This window comes from Neovison vison, chromosome X (genome assembly GCF_020171115.1).
Source record: "Neovison vison isolate M4711 chromosome X, ASM_NN_V1, whole genome shotgun sequence".
NCBI classification, from domain to species: domain Eukaryota; kingdom Metazoa; phylum Chordata; class Mammalia; order Carnivora; family Mustelidae; genus Neogale; species Neogale vison.
In genome coordinates, this window is record NC_058105.1 from 47,143,517 (window position 1) to 47,155,809 (window position 12,293).

Genomic DNA, 12,293 nt, shown 5'->3' on the forward strand with positions numbered 1-12,293 from the left:
TTCCTTTGCTGTGCAGAAGCTTTTGATTTTGATGAAGTCCCAGAAGTTTATTTTTGCTTTTGTTTCCTTTGCCTTTGGAGACATATCTTGAAAGAAGTTGCTGTGGCTGATATCAAAGAGATTACTGCCTATGTTCTCCTCTAGGATTCTGATGGATTCCTGTCTCACGTTGAGGTCTTTTATCCATTTTGAGTTTATCTTTGTGTACGGTGTAAGAGAATGGTCGAGTTTCATTCTTCTACATATAGCTGTCCAGTTTTCCCAGCACCATTTATTGAAGAGACTATCTTTCAAAAAAGATTCTTGTTTCTAATTGCTTTCCAGGAACTTTATATCAATTTATAATCCAACCAGCAGTGTGCAAGAGCATCTGCCTCACTGTCCATGGTCTACTTCGAGGAATAACAGATCTTTTCAAATCTTTGCTCATCTATATACTTTGCATGTTTTGTCATTACTAATGAGGTAGAACAATTATGTTTCTCTTCCTGTGAATGAATTATCTCCTCAAACCTTTGCCAAGGTCTCTGTTAGGGTCACTGTGTTTTTCTTATCCATTTATATAAGCTCTTTATACAATAAAGATAATGATCCTTTGCCATACTTGTATATCTTTTTCTGTCTGTTGTATATATTTTTTAATTTGTTCATTATATCTTTGTCATATAGAAATTCTTAGGGTTTATGTAGTAAACTCTACCTACTTGGTGTTTTTTCTTTTCCCTACTGGTTTTCAGTTTAGAAAGTCCTCCTATGTCCAAATTTCAGATGCATAATTACCTATATTCTATTTTAGGGCTTTCATAATTTGAGTTTTTTGAACTTTCAACTAATCATCTAGTATTTCAGTTGATGCGTGAAGGTAAGTCTCAAAATTTGATGAACATCACTATCAGTGCTTGTTAAAAACTCAAATATGGGTGCCTTGGGTGTCTCAGTCCGTTAAGAGTCTGCCTTGGGCTTGAGACATGATCCCGGGGTTCTGGGACTCCCACATGGGGCTCCTCGCTCAGCAGGGAGCCTGCTTCTCCCTCTGTGTGCCTCTCCACCTGCTTGTGCTCCGCTCTCTCTCCGACAAATAAATAAATAAATAAAATCTTTAAAAAAAATATTTCTGAGTTCTATCCCCCTGAGATTTTGATTCTGTAGTTACAGGGTGGGACTCATGAACGAGTACTTGTTATAGTCACCCCAGCTAATTACATTGTAGATGAGCCCTTGTCCACATTTTGTGAAATTCTTTTTTTTAAAGATTTTATTTATGTATTTGAGAGAGAGAGAGAGAAAACGAGCGTGCATGAGCATGGTGGAGGATCAGAGGGAGAGGGAGAAGCAGACTCCCCGCTGAGCAGGGACCCCCCCCGCCCCCCCGCCGCCTCCACCCACATAGGATTCCAACCCGGGACTCAGATCAGAGCGGTAGGCAGATGTATAGCGGACTGAGCCACCCAGGTGCCCCACACATTTTGAGAAATTCTTACAGAACGCAGTGTAGGAGCGCCTGGGTGGCTCAGTCGTTAAGCGTTTGCCTTCCGCTATAACCTGAGTCCTGGGACGGAGTCCTAAGGGAGGGGGCTGTCCCTGCTCAGCGGGGAGTCTGCTCTCTCTCTCCCACTCCCCCTGCTTGAATTCCCTCTCTCGATGTCTCTCTCTCTCTGTGTCAAATAAATAAATGCAATCTTAAAAAAAAATAGAATGCAGTGTAACCTGCCTTGGTACAGAGAGAGACTTAATGCCTCCCATCTGGATGACTGCAGCAGTCTCCCTCAGCTTCCAAGCCAATACACCTTAAAATCTATCCTACACACAGCATCTAGAGTTCTGTTCCAGAAACATCTCCTGAAAAACTCTTCATTAGCTGCCTTTTATTAAAAATACTAAATCAAACCCCTCATCCAGCACTCCAGGCCCTTCATTACCCTTCCTGACCTAGTGACCTCATCGGCCTTCTAGAACGCTAACGACCTCAGCACAACCCTCCCATCTAGCCTGACCTGCCTCCTCCTGGGCCTTGAACACAAATTGCTCATTCTTGTTTTCCTGCTGCAGCTCCTACCTCTTCTCGGGTTATTCAAATCTTAAGCATTAAACTCAATCCTCACATTCTTTTCCTTCCCTCACTACCGGGAAGATCCCCTGCTTTGCTAGAATTACCAAAGCCCATTGTTGTGTATTCTTCCCTTGTGAGTCTTCCCATTGGGTCACGTAATTTAGAGGGCGTGGCCTGTGCATCTATTCCTCTCAGCCTCTAAGGCGGTCACACCTGAAGAAATGTGGTTAATGGAAGTGATTTTAATACATGTTATTTCTGAAAGCTAATGCGGTAGCCTCTCTGAAATCTGCTCTAGATCAAAACAAGAATGACAAATTTTTAGAAACTTCACGTTGTTGTGATTTGGTTTGCTGATAATCCAGATAAGCAAAGGTTATCTCTGCTTCAACTCTTATTTAATTAAACAATATTGCTTGTCACCTATGACATGTCCATTTATTGACTTTTCCAGTTGAAGAGTCTAACCTTTTCTTTAATATGGGATATTTCTTTTCCCTCTTACAAATGTGATGATTTCTCTTTTATAGAAGAACATGCTTTATTAGATTAAATAAATATAAAAGGGTTAATGGCTAAATAATTATATTATAGCTTCCTTAATTTCTTTTCTCTCTTTACCCCTCAGGGTTCTCTGCCTTCTCAAATGACAGACTTGCTTTAAAGGAGTTCACTTGGATGCTCAGAACAGGTGGGGGATGCCCTTCCCTTTCAAATAGACAAGGGAAGGATTCAATTCAATGCATCAAATATTCACGGAGCTTCTATTAGGGCACCTGGCTCAGTACTAGGCACAATAATGAATGCCAAGATGAGAAATGATAATGGAGCAGAAGGATGTGGGAAGGAGAAGAAAAGGAAAGAAGAGGTGGAGAAAGGAATAGAGCTGTCTATCTACATAAAAGGGGTCTAAGAGGAGAGAAAGGGAGAAGAGAACCAAAGGTGCATTCTCCAGCCTGGTCTCACTTGATAGCAATGTGCAAGCCTAGAAATATGAAGCAATGGTTTGAGTTAAAATAGTACTTAAGAACTGTTAGAGTGTTTAGGAAAGGCCATAAATCGGGGGTACCTGGGTGACTCAGTCATTAGGCATCTGCCTTCGGCTTAGGTCACAGTCCTAGATCAGCCCCACATTGAGCTCCCTGCTCCATGGGAAGCCTGTTCTCCCTCCCTCACTCCCCCTGCTTGTGTTCCCTCTCTTGCTGTGTCTCTCTCTGTGAAAAAAATAAAAAAGAATCTTAAAAAAAAAAAGGAAAGGCCGTAAATTGAGTCAAGCCTTTACCTGCTCAAGCCTTTGGAATGGGGAGTAAAAGATCTCTGTCTCTTTTTTTTTAAAAGGGTATATATGTATGAGTGTGCAAGTGTGTATACATATACAATATATAAAATTATTTTTGGCTGGTAATAGCTAACACTTAACGAGTGTGTGCTTACTCCGTTCTAAGTACTTTATTAAACTATTTACTCTATCACAACCCTGTGAGGTAGGTGCAATTACTATGGACATTTTTTTCAGATGGGGAAACTGAGGCATTGAGCAATTAAGTTGCCAAGTTCACACACCTTCCATCTGGCAGGTCAGACTTTGAACTTTGGTCTGGCTGACTTAATGTTTGCTGTTATTTGAGGCACTTGGCCATGTGTAACCTACTGCTGCACTCACTGGGGCTAATGCATTGCCTTGCACATAACAGGCATATTATGCTTTGAATAAATAACTGAAATTTTAGCTATAAAGTGCTTTCCACTAAAGTCTAATTACTATTAAAAATAAAAATTAAGTGTCATTAAATGTGGACTTACTTTGCTGTAAATTTTAATTTTATTAAAAACATTTTTTTTTACAGCACACGCATGTGTGCATATTTCAACATTCTCTTACTCATTTGGCTGGGCTCCCGATCCCTCTAAAAATTAAAGGAATCACTGAATGTAGTCCAGGAGCTGGTAAATGAATTATTGGTATCTGATGTATTTTTGGAGTAGTGCTGTGTTGGTGGGGTCCAGAGCCAATGGCCAAGAGACAATTCTTGAGTCATCTTTGATACATAAAGGTTGTTTTACTAAAGCATGGGACTGGACCGGCCAGCAGAAATAGCTGCTGTTGGGGGGCGGTGGTTGTGAGGAGGACAGATTATATACTTTGGAGTTGGGGGAAGTAAAGATAAGGGAAATTCTAAAAGGATTTTCGTATGCTAACAAAGATTGACAGGGTCCTGGAGACCTCGGTAGTGTCAAACTAAGGTTGTTTTCACCTCTAGCAAGGCATTTACTTTAAGACAGTTGGGAGCTTCCTGGAGAAAGGTTATACTCCTCCTGCCTCAAGTATTTGTCATTGGGCTTTGGGTTATAAGGATATTTAATTTTATCTGCATTTCCTTCTGCCTTTGTTCTCCACATCAGTAGCTAGTCTCCTTCTGTCTTTTGAAGTTGAAAAGCAATTCTTGCCCTGAGGATTTAGTAGCCCCGCGTGGGATCCACTTAAGAAACCAGGTTTACCTTGTCATAAGAATGTAACACTTTGCTGAAGCAATGTAAAATATAGAGGGAGAACGAATGCTGGAAAGTCCCTAGGGCCCCCAGGAAGGCCAACTCAAAAAAAAGTTGCGATTTGAAGAAACCGCCCTACCCTTCATCTCCCAATCTTCCAACCAGTCCATCATGGATCTGAGCCCATCATTTTGGTTGAGTTAAATCGCGAGCACCCTGAGATAGGCACCACTATTGACACTGTAGTTCAAATTTCTTTGTGATTTTTTTTTTTAGGCTTATCCAGATCCACCAATGGGACGGGGAGAAGAGCAGGCGGTGGGCGGGGTCGCTGGGAGGGGAGGAGAGGGCACCTTGGGGAGAAACCTTGGTGCGGGGGTGGAAGGGTGAGGGGGCAACAGGGCGTTGGGTGATTTTGAAAAGGTCTCTAGAGAAGGGCCACGTTAAAGTAGGGAGGAGGGCTCCCCGAAACTGGCTGCCCGGGCAGGGCAGGCTGACCCGCGCCTGGGAGGAGCCCCGCGTCCTGTTGCGCCTGCCCGGGTCTGGCTGCGTGTGCGTCGGGAGCCGCGGTGCCGCACCAGGAAGTGACTCTCCCCAGCGGCAGCTATCCAGGCCGCCCGCTGGCTTTTTCGTGTGCCGCCTCAGGTTTGTAAGAGGATTTATTGGTTGCAAAGGTATGGGGCGGGGGGTACGTGAAGAGCTCGGAAAGCCCGATGGAACCCTTACGGTAGAGAAAACTGTTTAGTGAACCCAATTGCCCGCGGGGCGGAGAATTGAGGCCGGAGGAGGTGGGAACGGACGGGACAGAACGCTAGCTGTCCAAGGTTGCGGCCAGCCTGGCGTCCGCCTGTGCTGTGACCTCAGCCCTCTCTTGGCCCAAATTCAGTAATAGTCTTTCCTGCAGACATGGTGGGTGGAATTTGCCCGAAGAAGAGGGGGATGGAGGGGCTGGTGAAGGGGTCTGGTGGGGGAAGGACCTGATTGAACGTGCAATGCAGTGAGGACTCTGCAATACACCCCTATGTCCGTCTCATTTTGCCGAGAACCTTGTCGGGGGCCAGGCCAGCTGAAGGAAGGATGAACAGAGAATGTAAGCAGGACCCTGGTCTGTGTGTAAACATTTTGGTCCAAGAAGCTCCTTGGCCTCACACGGATCAGGACCTACCACATAGTCTCGGATTGGAACCTCTCTGAGCATTTCAGGCAGGTTAGCTATTCCAACCCTAGAGACTTAGTCTACATTCCTATCTGGCAGCTCTGGACCCAGAGTCCGTTTCCGATTAATTCCTATAGGAGAAACTGAGTAGATGTCACACATTTTTTTTTTTAACCCTAGCATTTTTTTTTTTTTGATAGGAAAATCCCTGAAATGAAACCAGACTTTTCTGTGGGCAAATGCCCCCTCTGACATCAAGAAACAAAGAAACATAATTCACTTTGACTAGTATTATTATGCTGCCTTGAAAAATATATTTCACTACAGAAATTACTAAATATGGTAAAAAGGTCTTTACCAGGAGCCGTGACTTGTTGGCAATAGTAGGGTCCTATTTTAGACCATATCTGATAATTTGGAGGAAGAAACATAGATGCACAAGACCCCTCTGCTGGGATATAGGGCAAGTGGAGCACAGTCATGGTGGCATTCACCAGCGAGAGGACCCCACACACTCAAAATAAGTCTGAATGTTGTGGGGTACAGATAGCTATCTTCAGTCCTCAGCTCCCCTGTCCCTCCTCTGCCAACCCCTAAATGGGCCTGCAGCACACCCTCCCCCTTCAGTCTGCCTCTACTCTGCCCAGTACTTCTTTTTTGTCTCCTACCTCTTCACTCATTTCCTCTCTCCAGTTTTTGCTTTTCTTCATATCAAATACATACATTTGTCTCACTTTAGAAAAATGTTTGTCACAGATCACACACTTTTGATGGTATTAATAGGTGGTCCAGGGCAGACCTTAAGTCCACCACACTCCAGCAGGCACTAAAGCAGAATGTTATGAAAGTTGTTTTGTTTGTGTTTTGTTTTATAAGTTTCCCGCATATTTTACTTCTCCTAGCAGCACTCACATGCTTTATTACATCTCACCAGTTTTGTAGGTCAGACACATGGAGGCATAAAGAAGTGAAGTGATGTGCTTTGAATCAGAGCCTAAGGAGAGATAATGACACATATCAAATTCCTGCTGTTAGGCGCTATCCTGAGCACTTTGTATATATGAGCTCATTTAATTATTTTTTAAAATTTATTTATTTATTTTTTTAAAAAGATTTTATTTATTTATTTGACAGACAGAGATCACAAGTAGGCAGAGAGGCAGGCAGAGAGAGAGAGAGAGAGAGAGGGAAGCAGGCTCCCCGCTGAGCAGAGAGCCCTATGCGGGGCTCGATACCAGGACCCTGAGATCATGACCTGAGCCGAAAGCAGCGGCTTAACCCACTGAGCCACCCAGGCGCCCCCTTTAAAATTTATTTTAATTTATTATTATTTTTAATTCTTTTTTAAAAAGATTTATTTGACAGAGAGAGACACAGCAAGAGAGAGAACACAAGCAGGGGGAGTGGAAGAGGGAGAAGCAGGCTTTCCTCTGAGGAGGGAGCCCAGTGAGGGGAGCTGGATCCCAGGACCCTGAGCTCATGACCTGAGCCGAAGGCAGATGCTTAACGGACTGAGCCTCCAGGTGTCCGAACTCATTTAATTTTAGCACAACCCTGAAAGGTAAGTGGTACTCGTCCTATTTTTTTTTGTTTCTTTTAAAGATTTTATTTATTTATTTGACAGACAAAGATCACAAGTAGGCAGAGAGGCAGGCAGAGAGAGAGAGGGAGAAACAGGCGTCACACTTAGCAGAGAGCCTGAGGCGGGGCTTGATCCCAGGACCCTGAAATCATGACCTGAGCTAAGGCAGAGGCTTTAACCCACTGAGCCACCCAGGCACCCTGGTTCTCATCCTATTTTGATAGATGATGGCACTGACATTCATAATGCTTAAGTAACTTGCTGGAAAGTCACATAGCTAGCGAGCAACAGAGCTGAGATTAGAATACGGCTCCAAAGCCCATTTTCTTTAAGATTTTATTTATTTATTTGACAGAGAGAGACACAGCGAGAGAGAGAACACAAGCAGGGGGAGTGAAAGAGGGAGAAGCAGGCCTTCCTCTGAGGAGGGAGCCCAGTTCGGGGAGCTGGATCCCAGGACCCTGGGATCATGATCTCAGCCGAAGGCAGATGCTTAACGACTGAGCCACCCAGGCGCGCCTAAAGCCTGTTTTCTTAGTAACTTGCCTTTTCCTGGGTACTATCTATGAACACCTCAACTTTGAGCAGCTTAAATCTGTTTTGTTAGAAATTTGTGAAGTCCCCCCCTGCACCCTGCAAATGCCTCCATGTTGTGACAGTTACTTTCTTTAGTGTTTGGTAAACACCCACAATGGTATATGGGCTAAATATTATAGCACCCATGTCAGTAGCCTTTAAGTACCCAGTAGACATAGCATACGAATTTCACAGTAATAAGAGGAAGCCATGGGGGAATTTCTGTCAATAAATCTGTTGCATACATCGGAGATAGTGTGTGTGTGTGTGTCTGTGTGTGTTCTGAATTAAGGTATGACTTAACATTGGAATATAATCCAATGTAGAGGACAAGGACAAAAAGGTAATTTCACAGCTCATCATTAAGGTGTCCAGCCAAGTCCATTCACATGTCCTTGGTACCCAAACAAGTTACACAGCCATGATCAGGCACCATAAAGTAAAAAGGCAACAACACTGACTCTTGTGTTGGAGGCAAAGGGATCGCTTCCTCCTTCCAAAGTGTGGCCCTCACCTGTTCTAGTTCATGCAGCTTTTGTCTTATAGTTACTCCTCATTGTCCTCCCCCCCCCATCAGTATTGCCACCACCACCCAGTCCTCTACTGTCTTTAAGCATCATGACAGTTAACTGAGTTTTCGCCAGGTACTGGGTGCTATGCTCAGAGCTTAACAAACATCATTTGTATGTATGTATGTATGTATGTATGTATGTATTTTGTTCATCATCTGTATTTAATCTGCTGAGTACTTTTAATTAATTATCCTTTATTTAACTCTTAAAACCACTATATGAGGTAGGTACTATTATTATCTTGATTTTACAGATTAAAAAAAAAGGAAAGCCATGGGGAATAATTGACTTGCCAAAGCCCACTTAACTAGTAAGTGATAGAGTCAGGGGACCACTCAGGTCTGCCTGACTCTAGGGTCTACACGCCTAAGATCTCAGACCTTCATTTGGTCCTCCTGTCTGCCACTTAGTACTGCCTTATTTCCCTTCTTTGGCCTCGGACTTACTAGATATGTCAGGGCCTTACCTAAAGCCATCTTCCTTGGCCTCTAAGCTCCACATTCTCCTGGGTCACAAGCATCTCTTCTTGTTCTCCAGATACTGCCTTTTTCCCAGGTGTAGTCAGTCATTGGTCTTTTTCTCTTTTTACTGAAGGCTCGCATTTATTTATTTATAAATTTTTTAAAAAAGATTTTATTTATGTGACACAGAGAAATAGTACAAGCAGGGGGTGTGGCAAGGAGAGGGAGAAGCAGGCTCCCACAGAGCAGGAAGCCCGTTGTGGGGCTTGATCCCAGGACTCTGGGATTATGACCTGAGCCGAAGACAGACGCTTAACCAACTGAGCCACCCAAGTGCCCCTGAAAGCTCTTAAAAAAAAATCTTACAACTTGTACTTACAGACACTCCATCAAATCCCTAACCCCAACTTTTCTCATGACTCGTAGTATTGCTTCTCTACTTGTTAGATGTTTCCATTTGGATATTTTCCTTACCATTGAAAACACATGCCTCAAACATGAATTTACTTTTTTTTTTAAAAAAGATTTATCTATTTATTTGAGAGAGAGAGTGTGTGAGCAAGAGCATATGTGAGTAGGGGGAGGGGTATAGGGACAGAATTCTTGAAGCAGTCTCCCCACTGAGTGCAGAACCTGATGCAGGGCCTGATCCCATGACTCATGAGATCATGACCTGAGCCAAAACCAAGAGTAAGCCACCCAGGCCCTCCTGAGCTCACTTTTTTCCCCTCTTTTTTATTTTTAATTTTTATTTATTTATTTTTAAAGATTTTATTTATTTGACAGACAGAGATCACAAGTAAGCAGAGAGGCAGGCAGAGAGAGAGGAGGAAGCAGGCTTACTGCTGAGCAGAGATCCTGATGGGGGGCTCAATCCCAGGACCCTGGGATCATGACCTGAGCAGAAGGCAGAAGCTTTAACCCACTGAGCCACCCCGGCACCCCTTATTTTTATTTTTTAATTAAATTCTTGATTTAGAATTATATTAGAATAATAGAATTTTATTAAATTCTTGATTTAAATTCTTTATTGTTCAATTTAATTAACATATACTGTATTAATTAGTTTCAGGGGTGGAATTTATGTTTCATCAGTTGCATATTACACCCAGTGCTCATTACTTCAAGTGCCCTCCTTAATGCCAGTTACCTTTTCCCCTACCCAGCTCCCCTCCAGCAACCCTCTATTTGTTTCCTAGATTTAAGCATCTCATATGGTTTACCTTGCTCTCTATTTTCACCTTAACTTTATTTTTCTTTCCTTCTCCTATGTTCATCTGTTTTGTTTCTTAAATCCCACATATGAGTGAAATCCTATGGTATATGTCTTTCTCTGATTGACTTATTTTGCTTAGCATAATACCTTCTAGTTCCATCCATGTCATTCCATATGTCAAGATTTCATTCTTTTTGATGGCTTAGTAATATTCCATTGTGCATATACACACACTACATCTTCTTTATCCATTCATCGTCAGTGGACATCTTAGCTCTTTCTATAGTTTGGCTATTGTAGAACATTGCTGCTATAAACATTGGGGTGCAGGTACCCCTTTGGTTCACCACATTTTTATCTTTGGGTAAATACCTAGTGCAATTTCTAGGTCATAGGGTAGCTCTATTTTCAACTTTTTAAGGAACCTCCATACTGTTTTCCAGAGTGGCTGCACCACTTTATTCCCACCAACATTTTAAGAACTTTCCCCTTTCTCTGCATCCTTGCCAACATGTTGTTTCCTGATTTGTTAATTGTAGTCATTTGGACTGGTGTGAGGTGGTATCTCATTGTGATTTTGATTTGTGTGTGATTTGGAGTGATTTAGAGTGATGTTGAGCACTTTTTCATGTGTCTGTTGGCCATTTGTATGTCTTCTTTGTAGAAATGTCTTTATGTCTTCTGCCCATTTCTTGACTAGATTTTTTTGGGTGTTGAGTTTGATAAGTGCTTTACAGATTATGGATACTAGCCCTTTATCTGATAAGATATTTGCAAATATCTTTTCCTATTCCGTATGCTGCCTTTTAGTTTTGTTTACTATTTCCTCAGGTGTGCAAAAGCTTTTTATCTTGGTGAAGTCCCAATAGTTCATTTTTTCTTTTGTTTCTCTTGCCTTTGGAGACATGTCTAACAAGAAGTTGCTGAGGCCAAGGTCAAAGAAGTTTCTGCCTGTGTTCTCCTCTAGAATTTTGATGGATTCCTCTCTCACATTTAGGTCTTTCATCCCTTTTGAGTTTATTTTTGTGTACAGTGTAAGAAAGTGGCCCAGTTTCATTCTTTTGCATGTGGCTGTCCAGTTTTCCCAACATCACTTGTTGAAGAGACTGTCTATTTTATTTTATTTATTTTATTCATTTGAGAGAGAGAGAGGGTGTGAGCACAAGTAAGGGGGAGGATCAGAGGGAGAGGGAGAAGCAGACTCTACTAAGCAGGAAGCCTGATGTGGGTCTCAATTCCAGGACCCCAGGATTATGACCTGAGCCAAAGGCAGATGCTTAATCAACTAAGCCACCCAGGCACCCCAAGGCTGTCTTTTTAAAATTGGATATTCTTTCCTGCTTTGTAGAAGATTAGTTGACCATAGAGTTGGGGGTCCATTTCTGGGTTCTCTAGTCTGTTCCATTGATCTATGTATCTGTTTTTGGCCCAGTACCATACTGTCTTGAGGATTACAGCTTTGTAATACAGCTTGAAGTCCAGAATTGTGATGCCATTAGCTTTGGTTTTCTTTTTCAACATTCCTTTGGCTGTTTGGGGTCTTTTCTGGTTCCATACAAATTTTAGGATTATTTGTTCCAGCTCTGTGAAAAAAGTTGATGGTATTTTGATAGGGATTGCACTGAATGTGTAGATTGCTCTAGGTAGCATAGACATTTTATTTTGTTTTTTTTTAAAGATTTTATTTACTTATTTGACAGAGAGAGACACAGAGAAAGAGGGAATACAAGCAGGGAGAGTGGGAGAGGGAGAAGCAGGCTTCCTGCCAAGCAGGGAGCCCAATGCAGGCCTTGATCCCAAGACCCTGGGATCACGGCCTGTGCCCAAGGCAGGTGCCTAGAGCCACCCAGGCACCCTAGTATAGACATTTTGCCAATATTTCTTCTTCCAATCCATGAGCATGGAATGTTTCCATTTCTTTTTGTCTTCTTCAGTTTCTTTAATAAGTATTCTATGGTTTTCTGAATACAGGCCCTCTACCTCTTTTTTTAAAAAGATTTTATTTACTTATTTGATGGAGAGACACACAGCGAGGGAACACAAGTAGGGGGAGTGGGAGAGAGAGAAGCAGGCTTCCCTAGGACCAGGGAGCCTGATGCAGGGCTTGATCCTAGCATCCTGGAATCATGACCTGAGCCAAAGGCAGAGGCTTAATGACTGAGCCACCCAGGCACCCCCAGATCCTCTGCC

General features: G+C 42.7%; 1 protein-coding gene across 4 annotated transcripts in view; it reads left to right on the forward strand.

Annotated features, from left to right (window-relative positions):
- The first annotated feature begins 7,141 nt into the window (after nucleotides 1-7,141).
- The window catches only part of TRMT2B (tRNA methyltransferase 2 homolog B), a 52,367-nt gene continuing 47,215 nt past the window's right edge, over nucleotides 7,142-12,293 (forward strand). For all 4 annotated transcript variants that reach the window (XM_044235137.1, XM_044235141.1, XM_044235140.1 and 1 more), the window contains exon 1: nucleotides 7,142-7,257. The gene's annotated coding sequence lies outside the window, so the exon portion shown is untranslated. The remainder of the gene's footprint in view (nucleotides 7,258-12,293) is intronic.